The sequence below is a fragment of the Capsicum annuum genome, chromosome 1, assembly GCF_002878395.1.
Source record: "Capsicum annuum cultivar UCD-10X-F1 chromosome 1, UCD10Xv1.1, whole genome shotgun sequence".
Classification (NCBI taxonomy): Eukaryota; Viridiplantae; Streptophyta; class Magnoliopsida; order Solanales; family Solanaceae; genus Capsicum; species Capsicum annuum.
This window is the reverse complement of record NC_061111.1, coordinates 23,389,598-23,402,157: the sequence shown is the minus strand read 5'-3', so window position 1 is coordinate 23,402,157 and position 12,560 is coordinate 23,389,598. Positions and strand designations below refer to the sequence as shown.

The window sequence follows — 12,560 nt, the reverse complement described above, 5'->3', positions numbered from 1 at the left end:
AAGGGACTCCTATTTTGGCAAGCTGATGAACTTCCTGAACTAACTTCTTCTTACCATCCACAATGTGAGCAATACTTACCATGGACAACCCACTGAGGGCATCTGCCACTACATTGGCTTTGCCTGGATAATACAGAACACCCATGTCATAGTCTTTCAATAACTCTAACTACCTTCTCTGATGCAAGTTCAGGTCTTTCTGCAAAAACATATATTGCACGCTTTTGTGGTCTGTGAATACATCAACATGCACCCCATACAAATAATGCCTCCAAATCTGTAAGGCAAACACAACAACTGCTAACGCAATATCATGGGTGGGATAATTTTTTTCATGGGGCTTGAGCTGTCTAGAGGCATAGGCTAGAACCTTACCCCTCTGCATCAAAACATACCCTAAGCCAACTCTAGAAGCATCATAATATATAATAAATCCATCTGAACCATCGGGCAAATTCAAAACTAGGGTTGTAGTGAGTCGAGTCTTCAACTCCTGAAAACTCTTCTCACAAGAATCTGACCACTGAAACTGACTTTCTTCTGAGTCAATCTGGACATGGAGGATGCAATAAACAAAAATCCTTCAACAAACCATCGGTAATAGCTAGCTAAACCCAAGAAACTCTTGATATCTGATGGAGAGATGGATCTGGGTTAGTTTCTCACTGCTTCGGTCTTTTGAGAATCAACTCTAATGCCATCAAAGGAAATAATATGGCCAAGAAAAGCTATTGATATTAGCCAAAATTTGCAATTACTAAATTTAGTAAACAACTGATGGGCTTTAATAGTCTGTAGTACTATTTTGAGGTGGTCTGCATGATCACTTTCATTACAGGAGTAGACAAGAATGTCATCAATGAAGACTATAACAACCATGTACAAGTATGTCTTGAACACACGGTTCATCAAGTCTATGAAAGCTGTTGCGGCTTTGGTAAGAACAAATGACATGACTAGAAATTTGAAGTGACCATACCGAGTTTGGAAAGCTATTTTTGAAATGTCACATTCTCTGACTCTGAGCTGATAATAGCCAGATCTGAGGTCTATCTTAGAGAAATAACTGGCACCCTGAAGTTGGTCGAACAAGTTATCAATTCTAGGAAGTGGGTATTTATTCTTGATGGTAACTTTGTTCAACTAACGATAGTCTATTTATATTTTAAGAGAACCGTCTTTCTTTTGCACGAATATAAATGGTGTACCCCAAGGAGATGTGTTGGGCCTGATGAATCCCTTATCTAGGAGATCCTTTAACTGTTCTTTCATCTTTTTGAGTTCGGCTAAAGCCATTTTGTATGGCAGAATAGAGATAGGCTGAGTATCTGGAAGAAGATCTATTCTGAAGTTAATTTCCCTTTCTGGAGAAACTCTGGGAAGATCTTCAGGGAACACGTCTGGAAATTTCCTTGCTACTGGAACTGACTTAAGATTGGGAGTTTTGGAACTAGATTCTTTAACTCGAACAAGATGGTAGGCACACCCATTGGATATTATTTTTCTCGCTCTAAGGTACGAAACAAGTTGATCTCTAAGTGCTATGGTACTACCCCTCTATTCTTGGACAGTTTTATTCAGGAACTGGAAATAGACAACTCTATTTCTATAATCAAATAAAACATAGCATGAATAGAGCCAATCCATGTCGAGAATGACGTCAAAATCCATCATCTCTAGCTCTGCAAAGTCTGTTGAAGTAATTTTCTAAAACAACATAATCGGACAGTTTCTGTATACTCACTGAGCTATGATAGACTTACCCACTGGGGTAGAGACTGAGAAAGGATCTGTTAGCATTTTAGGGTTGACTCCAAAGTCGATGGCTATGTAAGGAGTTACAAAGGATAGAGAAACTCCAGGATCTAACAAATCATAAATATGTAAATAAAAAATTTGCAATGTAACAGTAACTACATTAGGAGAAGTCTCCTAATCCTATTGGGACACAGAGTCAATTTGGTCCTGCCCACTAGTGGCACTGAAAGCGGCACCCTGCTATAATGGGCAGCCGTACTGAACTGAGGGACAATTATGTTGACTCTTCAAACCCTCCTGAGAATATTCTCTGATCTTATGCACTGTCTTACCACACCTGAAATATATGTTGTGACCAGCCTTGCAGACACCCTGATGGTTTCTGCCATATTTCTAGTAAGGAGGATTGGTTCGAGTATTGTTCATACCACCCTGAGATTTAGAGCCTGGCGCCCTATCTTTATTATCATTCCTAAATTTGGGCATCGCTGTACTAGCTGACGACAGACCTAGGACTGAAGGTTTTGGGAAGAACTGAGAATAGTTACCCTCTTCTAACTTTGGCTGAGCAAGACTGAAGCTACCTATTAGCCCTCTTATTCTCTCTCTCTTTCTCTTTAGTCTTCTATTCCTCAATCTATTAGCATGGACCATCAACCTAGAAAAGTCCATCTCCTTAATTAGCATTGTAGTCCTACACTTCCTGACTACACCGTGAGATACACCAGACACGAACTTGCTCATCTTAGACCTGCTATCAACTACCATATAAGGAGCATACTGGCCAACTGAGTAAACTTGAGGGAATAGTCTTTCACGCTCATGTTGCCCTGCTTCAGGTTGATGAACTCTAATATCTGCATCTCTCAACTCCAATGGAAAGAACCTATCTAAGAAGGCAGTAGAAAACTCTTCCCATTCTATAGACCCTACATCCGTGCCTCTATATACCTTTTACTGCTTAAACCATGTATGAGTTACATCTTGTAACTGATAGACAACTAACTCAGCACTCTCACTAGTAGTTACCCCCATAATATTTGTTACCTTCTGCACCATGTCAAGGAATTCTTGTAGATCCTCTTCAGACTAAGACCCTAAAAATGAAGAAGAGTTAATCCGGGTAAAGTCCCAAATTCTAGATGCAGCAGTATTGGCCACTGGGTTGGCCTGAACAGTAGCTGGTCGAAAATTTTGAGATTCCACAAAATGGGATAGAGTGGTGAATGCTGCTCTAAATTCTGCATGAGAAATGTGCTCATTCAGGGGATCTTCCAAAATGGGCGGAGGTGCTGGCTGGTTCCCAGCTCTTCTTCCTTTATTTTTTCTAGGAGCATGTTCTGTTAACTAAAGGAAAAGTTGGATTAGACAGAGAGTTTAACTTGAGCTCATTCTCACTCGCACGATATAAACGCTGAAAGAAGGGAACTTTTCCTAAAATGCGTCACAGCCTCTTACCCATAAGTGTGGCGTGCTACACACCCATGCATAAGACTCTACTAGACGCGGCTTTCATATTCCCTAGGAGACTTTAGAATATTAGGCTCTGATATAAAGTTTGTAATGCCCCGAGACTACACCTTAGGCATCACATTATGCTTATGATCCCGAAGGACCACAATCTAAACCATGACTGACACTTGCTGTGAGCACTGAATAATAATCATGAAACATATGCAGAAATAAAACTAAAAATGCTATAAGGTTCATAATACCAAAAAAAATAATACTGGGTAAATCTATGGAATAACTGCTAACTGAAAGTGTCTAAAAGCCTCCAAATATCTAAAATAAAAGAGTTGATGGGATAGGCCCCAACTAACTCTAACTACTGTCTAAAAATAACTGAAGTGCTGAAATAATGCAACGAATAAATAAATATCATGACCTCGATGGATGAGGACTCACTACTATGGCTATGACTGACAGGATGATCTGGCTAAGTACGGTCAGGAACCCGAGCATCCAAACCTATGATATGAGATATCATAGTGCAAAGAGAGTATACATCAGTACTTTAAATGTACTGGTATGCTAGGTGAGGTTAGGCTAATATGAATGGATTCATATGCATGAGTAATAATAACTAAATTTTATTAAGTAATTAAATGAGAGTATATGCAAGACTGGGACTACTGAGAGTACTGAACATACAATACCAAGCATATATCATTTGTCTGAATTAGACTGAAATGGGAGTACTGAGTTCTGATAACTGAAAGTCATGATCATGTGGAACTAAACTTAGTTCTATATTGAGTACTGAATACAGAGTGCTAAATACTGAGTACTATATACTGAATACTGAAACTATAACCGTAGGAGTTATCATCTAACTGACATACCTCAAATATAGATTAATTTGGGGTCCAACCTGTAACCCCAATTAGAAGTGTGTTAGCACTGTGCCACGGGTTACTAACACTGGCTTGGTCAACCCTAATCTGGAAGGAAAACTCATGAGATATATATGGTTACGTCAACCCTAGTCTGGCAGAAAGACCATTTACCCTATGCTGGCTACGTAGTTTTGTAACTCAGGGACTGCTACTAAGGGTCAAACCCTATTCTGTTAGGAATTCCCTATCCCTGGGTTCGCTCAGTGCTGAATTTTACTCCCAATTGAACCAATCGCTCAGTGCTGAATCCTACTCCTAATTGAACCAACACTGATCACTAGATTGTACTAAGCTTGACTGAACTCATGTTGATTCTATTAACTGATCAAATGGTACTATTCGGGATATTACGGGATCATTCTATTATGACTTGAAACTAAGTAAGCAGCTAATTTCAGGTATACAATACCCCCAGGACTCGATAGCATAAATAATGGATCCACGTCATAACTTTAAAAGCATTACAATTAGGACATCATGCATAAATTATTCACATAGACATATTGTCAAACACTTGGGGAGCATGATTCTTGTACATGAGAAAGAATAACATGGGGATATCATGAATACAACATTTAACTCACAATTCATGGGTTATGACATGAGAAATACATAAATCAACACACTTACTAGTTTATTTACATGAAATTCATAATCTTCTTAGTTTGGAACCCATACAACAACACATACATGAACATAATTGAATTTAAGAATGTAAATCATAATTTAAGTTCTCAAAAAGGATTCTTGAACTCCAAGGGTGGAAGTAACCCAAGGATAAACACCTAACATACCTTGGTTATTGAATTTGTGAGAGGTGTTGGTGATTTCTTGAATCTTAGACTTGAATTTGATGAACCTAGGGTTTTGTTCTTGATAGGATTTGTGAAAAAGATGAGTGATTATGCTATTTGGGGATTTACTCCTGTGTTATGGACCTATTGGGTAAAGGAAAAATGACTCATTTGACCTTAAAAATACAGAATAAAATTGTAGAAAATACACGAACCGAATTGGCCAGGGCGCCACGGGCTCTGGAGTGCCGCTCTGGGCCGGGTGTAGCGGGACCCATCAGGTCCCCCCACACCAAACTAGGTAGGGCTTCGTGGGCTAATCGCCTTGAGCCTCTATTTTGGAGTTTCAAACACGCCCTTATGCTTGTTCAAAATTTCCAAAACTCACCCGAGATGTACTATTGACTTCCCCGATTATGAATCAACTTAAAAACCAACTTTTTGATGTCGGGAAGGTCAAAAATAAATTCATAAAAGTTTGAGGGCTTTAGAAATAACTAAGTCCTAACACTTAGTAAAATATTCTAAGTATTGGACCCTTTTCTACATGCAAGAATGAGCTGAAATGAAACTAGGATCTTATGGGGTCTTATAGGTATTATTCTTACTTTGGAGCATCCGGAGTGTCACAATTTATTTTCCTTGTTTTTTTTGAATCTTTTGTAGGAAATTCTAGCATAAATAGAACCATGAGTGAAGGACCTAATCAATTGGAACCATCCGATTATACTTAGGGACAGATCAACTTAAACGATGGGTATCATGCGGATAAAAATCATACCCCACCTCACCTTGGTAATGGGACTTTTCATGTGTCTAGTGTCATGTTTCATGTGTTGCAAGTAAAAGGGATATACGGAGGCCAATACTATGAAGATCCATATGTACATTTGAGAAATTTTTTAGAAGTTTGTACTCCATTCAACATTTCCCCTAGTGCTCAAGAAGCCTATCGGCTTTGTCTCTTTCCATTCTCACTAGCAGGTAAAGCATTGTTATGGTTCCGTACACTTCCTTCGGCTTCACTTAATTCATGAAATGAGCTCACAAAGGAGTTTTTAGATAAATACTCATATCCATCCAAGTTGTGTGACTCAAGAGATGAAATTATGAATTTTAAGCAAAAGAAAGGCGAGCCTCTACATGAAGTATGGGAGAGATTCCATAGAATATTGGCTAAATGCCCAAACCATAAGATTCTGGGGAAGACACTCCTCTAAATATTACATCGGGGGCTAGATACTTTGAACCAATTGGTGGTAAACAATGTGGCGGAAGGTCCACTCTTGAACTTGCACTTTCATGCGACCACAAAATTGTTGAGATAGGTGACTAAAAACAATCGGGAAGGTCACACTCAAGACATCCACATCTCAAATAGCCCTTCAACTAAACCCATAACTAATGGATACCAAAGAAAGTGGGAAGAGAATCAAGAGCTAATCTTAGTAAATATCCTTGCTCAACTTGAACTACTAACTAAGTATATCATGGATACCGACAGAGGTGGAACAGACGATCTCCTTGGAAGGATTTTGACTATCGTTGAACAAACAGATGAATTGGTCTGCGAAGTAAAAAAGAAATTTATTTCACTTTCTAAAAAGGTAGCCTCCTATTTGGCTTACATAAAGGAATTAGAGAATCAAATGGGACAAATCTCCGCATATCTTGATGCTATGCCTAAGGGTGACTCCACTAGTGGAAAAAACACAAATCTTCAAATCGAGGGTAAAATTTTGGCAATGCATTCAACGGATAAAAAGTCAAAGGAGGAGAACTTGATGGAGGAATTTAGGGGAAAGATGCTCAACACCAAACTAACGGAGAAGATGTCCCAAAGTCTGATAAAAATACAAAGAAGTGGAAGGCATTATTGACAGGTTGATTGATGAAGAGAAATTTGATAAGTGGGGTTTTGTGGACCTTTCTTGATAAGTTGATGCATGCCAACGTCGTCCCATGACGTTAACTACTACTCTGTGTGAGAGGCTGCCCACAAATACCACGAGGACCACTTATATCCTTTTTAGCATCTTTATCTAGTATGACTATTAGATTTTGCATACGAATAACTCATGCATTTGTGACAATGTGAAGAGCTTTGCATAAGCTTAGAAAGAAAGAAGTGTGCATAATTTGAGGTGAAAGCCAATCAAAGAAGTAATAAGCTTCAAGTGAGTAGAATCGTTGAATAGGGGAAAAGCAGGGAGTAGACATGCCCTCAGTTATCACGATTGCGGTCCCCAGGTGTGATCACGGTTACTCGCCTGTCCGCGATCACAGGAATAGAAGCTAGTTGATTTATCGACTACCTCCCTAATTTTCTCACACTATCGCTCAATTTATTGCATGTAGGAATGGTCTAATCTCAAGATAATTGGCGATGGTGCACGGTCTAAAAAGAATAGAGACCTTTGATAGTGTTTCAGGGAGCACCCTTATCTCTTTGTTAGCTTTGAGTATTCATGCTGTAGTGACACTGCAACCTTTTTGGTTGGGGATGTTTCCTTATTAATTTCATTTGGGCTTGTATTATTGATATTGCTGCACATTTTTCTATTCTTTTGGACAATTCTTATTATGATCCTTATTTAGGTTGTAATATTCGGTCACTCTGATGGTGTTCACATTCACATAGATTAACTATTTTGTTTTGAGTTGGCTATTTCAGCCTAAATTTCATTAGACGAGCTTTGACTTTGTGATTGGGTTTCCAACCATAGGTGCAGGGGAAGTCTGAGTACCCGTGGCATCATGACCTTAGATGCAAGGAAAATATGAGTACCTGTAGCATTGTTAATTTGGGTTGCATTAAGATCCATTGGTGAAGTCGGAGTAACCATATGGTGGTTCGCCCCGAACTTTAATGTGAGACAATAACTTGGATGGTAGCCATGATTAGCAAATCATATGTGGTGCAGATGCAAAAGCAAGCAACACCCTCCATCTGAAAATTTCAAAATCTTCGAAGGCATGGGCGTGAGAAACTTTGTGACAAAATTATTCCCTCTTCCTATGCCTTTAAAAGTTGAATTTAAAAAATTAATGAATACTCTATCTTTGTCTCGAGTGGGTAGAAAAATTGAATCCCCTTGATGACATTCACATGCCATGTGTGTGAGGTTAATTTTCTCTATCTTATGTGTACTTTTACTATCTAGAACTTGCCCCCTTAGTCTTTCAACGCTAATGTTTAACTGTGCTTGGTTGGTAAAATGATCATAGGCCATCTTGTGATTTTGAAAGTCCACTTTATCCTAAAGAGCCTACCTATACATAAGATTTACCCCTAGTCACCCTCTTCGAGCCTTTGGACCTTTCTTTAGCAAACATATTATAAGCTGTGACCCATCTATTCATTCGCTCTTGAACCCTGTCATCCTTGAACTTTAGAATACAAATTGAGGCTAAAATCCTAAGTTGGGGGTGGTGGAAAGAGAAAAAAATATAGCTGGTCCACTGTAACGCCCTAATTTTCTGGAACCAAAATGCCACACGGTGCTCATGATCCCGAAGGACCACAAGCTAACCCTTTTCTAACATTTGTACCTGAGTACTGCATAATATACTGAAATCAATGCAAAAAACTAGAGGAAACTTTCCATAAGGTCCAAATATCTAAAAATGCTTAATACTGAAAACTGAATACTAATACATATATCCAAAAAGCCTCTAAACTTGTCTGAACTGTGGAGTTGATGTGACATGTCCCCAACTAACTCTGTCTACTAAAAATAAACTGAGTCTAATACCATAATAAAATAAGGATCATCCTCGAATAAAGAGGACTCACTGCTACATCTACTGCTGCTGACTGAGTCTGGACTGCTAAGGGTGCTCTGGATTTCGTGCCTCTGAACCTATGGTGTAAAGTAAAACACCATAGTGTAAATGCGTCAGTACGTGGGAATGTACTGAGCATGCAATATGAGGTAAGGCTAAATACAAGGGCTTATGCATGAACAATTACTTAACTGAATAATCATGAGAGTACTGAATGAGGACATATGCGTGAATGCACAAACCATAACTGAAAATGATCGTGACACTGGATACTGAGACTTAGATAACGTTTTACTGATGTATGAACTTACTACTAATACTGAGATACTAAATATCTGAATCTTCTGATATTGATAACCGAGTACTGAAGTAGAGATCAGTCCTATCTAATGGGTGATCTCTGAAATTAAGGATACTAAAGCTGATTAAATGAATGTACTCATATCAATAACTGAGCTCTAAGCTTTCTACGATCGACTAACTAAATCTGAGATCAAACCTCTCTAATAGATGATCTCTGAATCTACTACCAATGATAAGGAATGATTATATCTGAGATCAGACCTATTTAGCGGAAGATCTCTGAATTCGATAATGAGAATAATTAACTGAATCTGAGATCACGCCTATCTAATGGGTGATCTCTGGATCTATTAGTACTGATACTGATTAACTTTATATAAAACCAGGCCTATCTAGTGGGTGGTCCATGAATCTATAGAACTATCTAAGTTCCTTACTGATATGGGTGACTGTATCTGATAGTCCTAATTTCTGAGTTCTACTCTGAAGACTAATATTGAAACTGCAACTGTGGGAGTTCTTACTTAACCGACATGCCCCAAATCTGATCTAGTGAGGTCCAACCTATAACCCTATTATGGTCAAGCCTCTCTAACAAGTGACCCTGAACAGGAAGTCAAGCCTAAGGCAATATGATAGTCAAGCATTAATCTAATGCGTGACTCCTGGTCCTGCGCTGGCTACGCAGTTTTGGAGTTCAGGGACTATTACTAATGACTCTGTCTCTCTAATGGGGAAGCCATCATCCCTGCACTCACTCGGCGCTAGTTCTTACTCCCAACTGAAGGACTCTAAACTGATTCTTAATTGAACTTAGACTGAGCTGAATTTGTTACTGATCATACTGAGTAACTGAGTTAGGCTGAGTTCATTTGGTTTCGAAGACTAACGGAACACTACTGGATCTCGTTATCTGACTGAATGATACTGAGTTCTGAATTGATTACTTGAATATTACTAAGATCTGAATTGAATTCTTGAATACTACTAAAATTTGAGCTGAGTATTGAACTAAAGATGGAATTCTAATAATACTTAGATTACTGAGTTTCCTTAAATTCTGTAACTGTCTGAGAGTACTGAATTCTGTAACTGATTGAGTTCTAAGGATCGTGGCTTAACTGAGATTATTGTGAAAACTGACATGGCTCTAGACAGTAGCTAATTTATTGGGTATAAATACCCCTAGGACTCGATAACATAAAAGTAAAACATAACCATTCTTGAATAATCATGACCATGGACTTTCACTCACCATTACAAACATTAAAGCATCTCTTCGAGCACTTGGGAATCATAAACATGTGATAGTATAGGGAGACATGCTATTGGCTCATATTCCATTTAACAAGGTCTTACAACAAACACTTATCATGCATTGAATAGCACATAATTAAGGGATTTCATGCTAATATTTCATAACTCATGCACTAAGGCTTTTCAACAAACACTTGGTATGCATAAACTTACACACAATTGGGGATTTCTAGTCAACATGCTATAATGGCTCTAATTCCTTCACATAAGCATTTTATCAAACATATGGGGAGCATGCTTTGGTTATTCAACAATTTCTACACTTAATTGACATAAATACATCACTTAACATGCAACTTGAAAAGGGTTTACCATGAACATCACATGAATATCACATACTAGAATCAAAGCTTGAAACTTTGTAACCAAATCATGAATTAAAACTCAAAAATAACATGAACTTCAACTTCAATTCACATGAATCATGAAAAACTCATAAATATAAGATCTTTAAATTTATAAAAGGATTCTTGAACTTCTTGGGTGAAAGGAACCCAAAAATCAACATCTGCATACCTTACTACTTGATCCTCGAAAGATTAATGGTGAAACTTTAATGATTGGGGTCTTGATTTTGGAACTCTAGCTCTTGTTCATGAGAAAAATTGAGCTAAAACAATAATATTTGGGTTTAATATGGATGAATCTCGTGTTAAGGAGTATATATAGGGGTAGCAAAATAACCATTTTGCACTTGAAATTAAAATCTAGAATTGGAACACTGATAAAAGCTTCACCGCGATGCGGTGAAATCGTAGTGAGCTACTGGAATTTGACAATTATGAAATTGAGCCTTGGCGTGACGTACCATAATCATGGAGGCTCACTGGATTTTGATGATTGCCATTTTGGCTGACTCTGCAACGCGCCAAAGTGCCAGGTGGTACACTATCTCACTAAAATAGCTCTAACTCTTAGTCTAAGTGTCGGGTTTAGGCGAATTTGGTATCAATGGAAAGATTATTCAATTTTCCAAGTGATAAAAGTCAAAATCTTAAAAATTTCACATGGAATAAAATATATTCATCTTTGAAGTAAGATCTTTGATGTTCTAGAGATGAATTTGAACTAGGAGAAGTATGGGGTATTACAGCCACAAGGTCTTAAGAAAGTCCCTACAATCTTGAGAAAGTAAAGTTTTTTATATTTGAATAAAGAAATGATCCCATAAAGGAAAGGAATACTTTATCTTTGAAAAATAAAGGATTGTAGAAAAAGAGAAAAAGAGGATAGTGGGAAAGCCTAGGAAAAACAAAGGTAGGCAAAGTAGTATAGTGAAAAGAAGTGGCCAATAAGTGAAGCATGATAAGAGTAAGATAAAGAAGTTTAAGGAGGGTGTATCCTTGTTTTCCTAAGTTGATATCCTACCCTACCCTAAACCTACAATATAATCTCAACAAGCCCTTTGTGATTCCCAACCAAATGTAGTCATTGTAGTGGTGATTGAAAATAGGGGCAAGCCTATGGCATGGTACTTGTTAACATGGAGAATTTCTTGAGAAAGTGAGTGGTTGGACTTAAAATTCTTTGTTGCATAATTGCTAACTAGGAGTGTTAATTTCTCTTTTCTGGTAAGGAGGCATGTGAACTAGTGAGGCGGATGATTTTGTCATCCTCTGCACAATAAGGCAAGTGGAAGTATAGAATGATTGTAGTCAACATATGAGTCATTTTTAGAGTACTAGCAGTTGTCAGATAGTTGCTCCCCAAAGTGTTTTACACCCTTCACTATTCTATTTTATGATGAGGGGAGTCGTTAAAAGTCTATTTGCCCATGTGCAAAAAGCTTTTGGTGGTCACAATCAAGTTTGATTCTTCATGATCATTGAAGTGATAGTAAGAGGGCGTACATATTAAATTGTCTCATAATAAGTGGTAGCATTGCTTGAGGACAAGCAAGGTCTTAAGTTAGGGGTGTTGATGAGTGGTAAGTTTACCACTCATTTGCACTCATTTTTTGTGCACATTACCTTGTTTTGAATGCATAATAAGACAATATCTGTGGGTAAATGCAGTAATATCCACTCTTTGCAAGCATAAAGTTGAGAAGACCAAAAGATATAGATTGGAGCTAGAAATAATAAAGAGGGAGCAAGGAAGAGTGCAGCTGAAGACATGGACTACATCAGCCTCAGTTACCATGACTGCGGTCCTCTATCCACGGTCGTGGTCAGTCAAGGCAGTTAGAGCAACACGATCACAA

General features: G+C 38.1%; 1 non-coding gene across 1 annotated transcript; it reads right to left on the bottom strand.

Annotated features, from left to right (window-relative positions):
- Positions 1 to 6,042: 6,042 nt before the first annotated feature.
- On the bottom strand, positions 6,043 to 6,149 carry LOC124891971. Its single transcript, XR_007049994.1, has one exon. It is a non-coding gene; the product is annotated as a small nucleolar RNA R71 (small nucleolar RNA).
- Between the last annotated feature and the right edge of the window lie 6,411 nt (positions 6,150 to 12,560).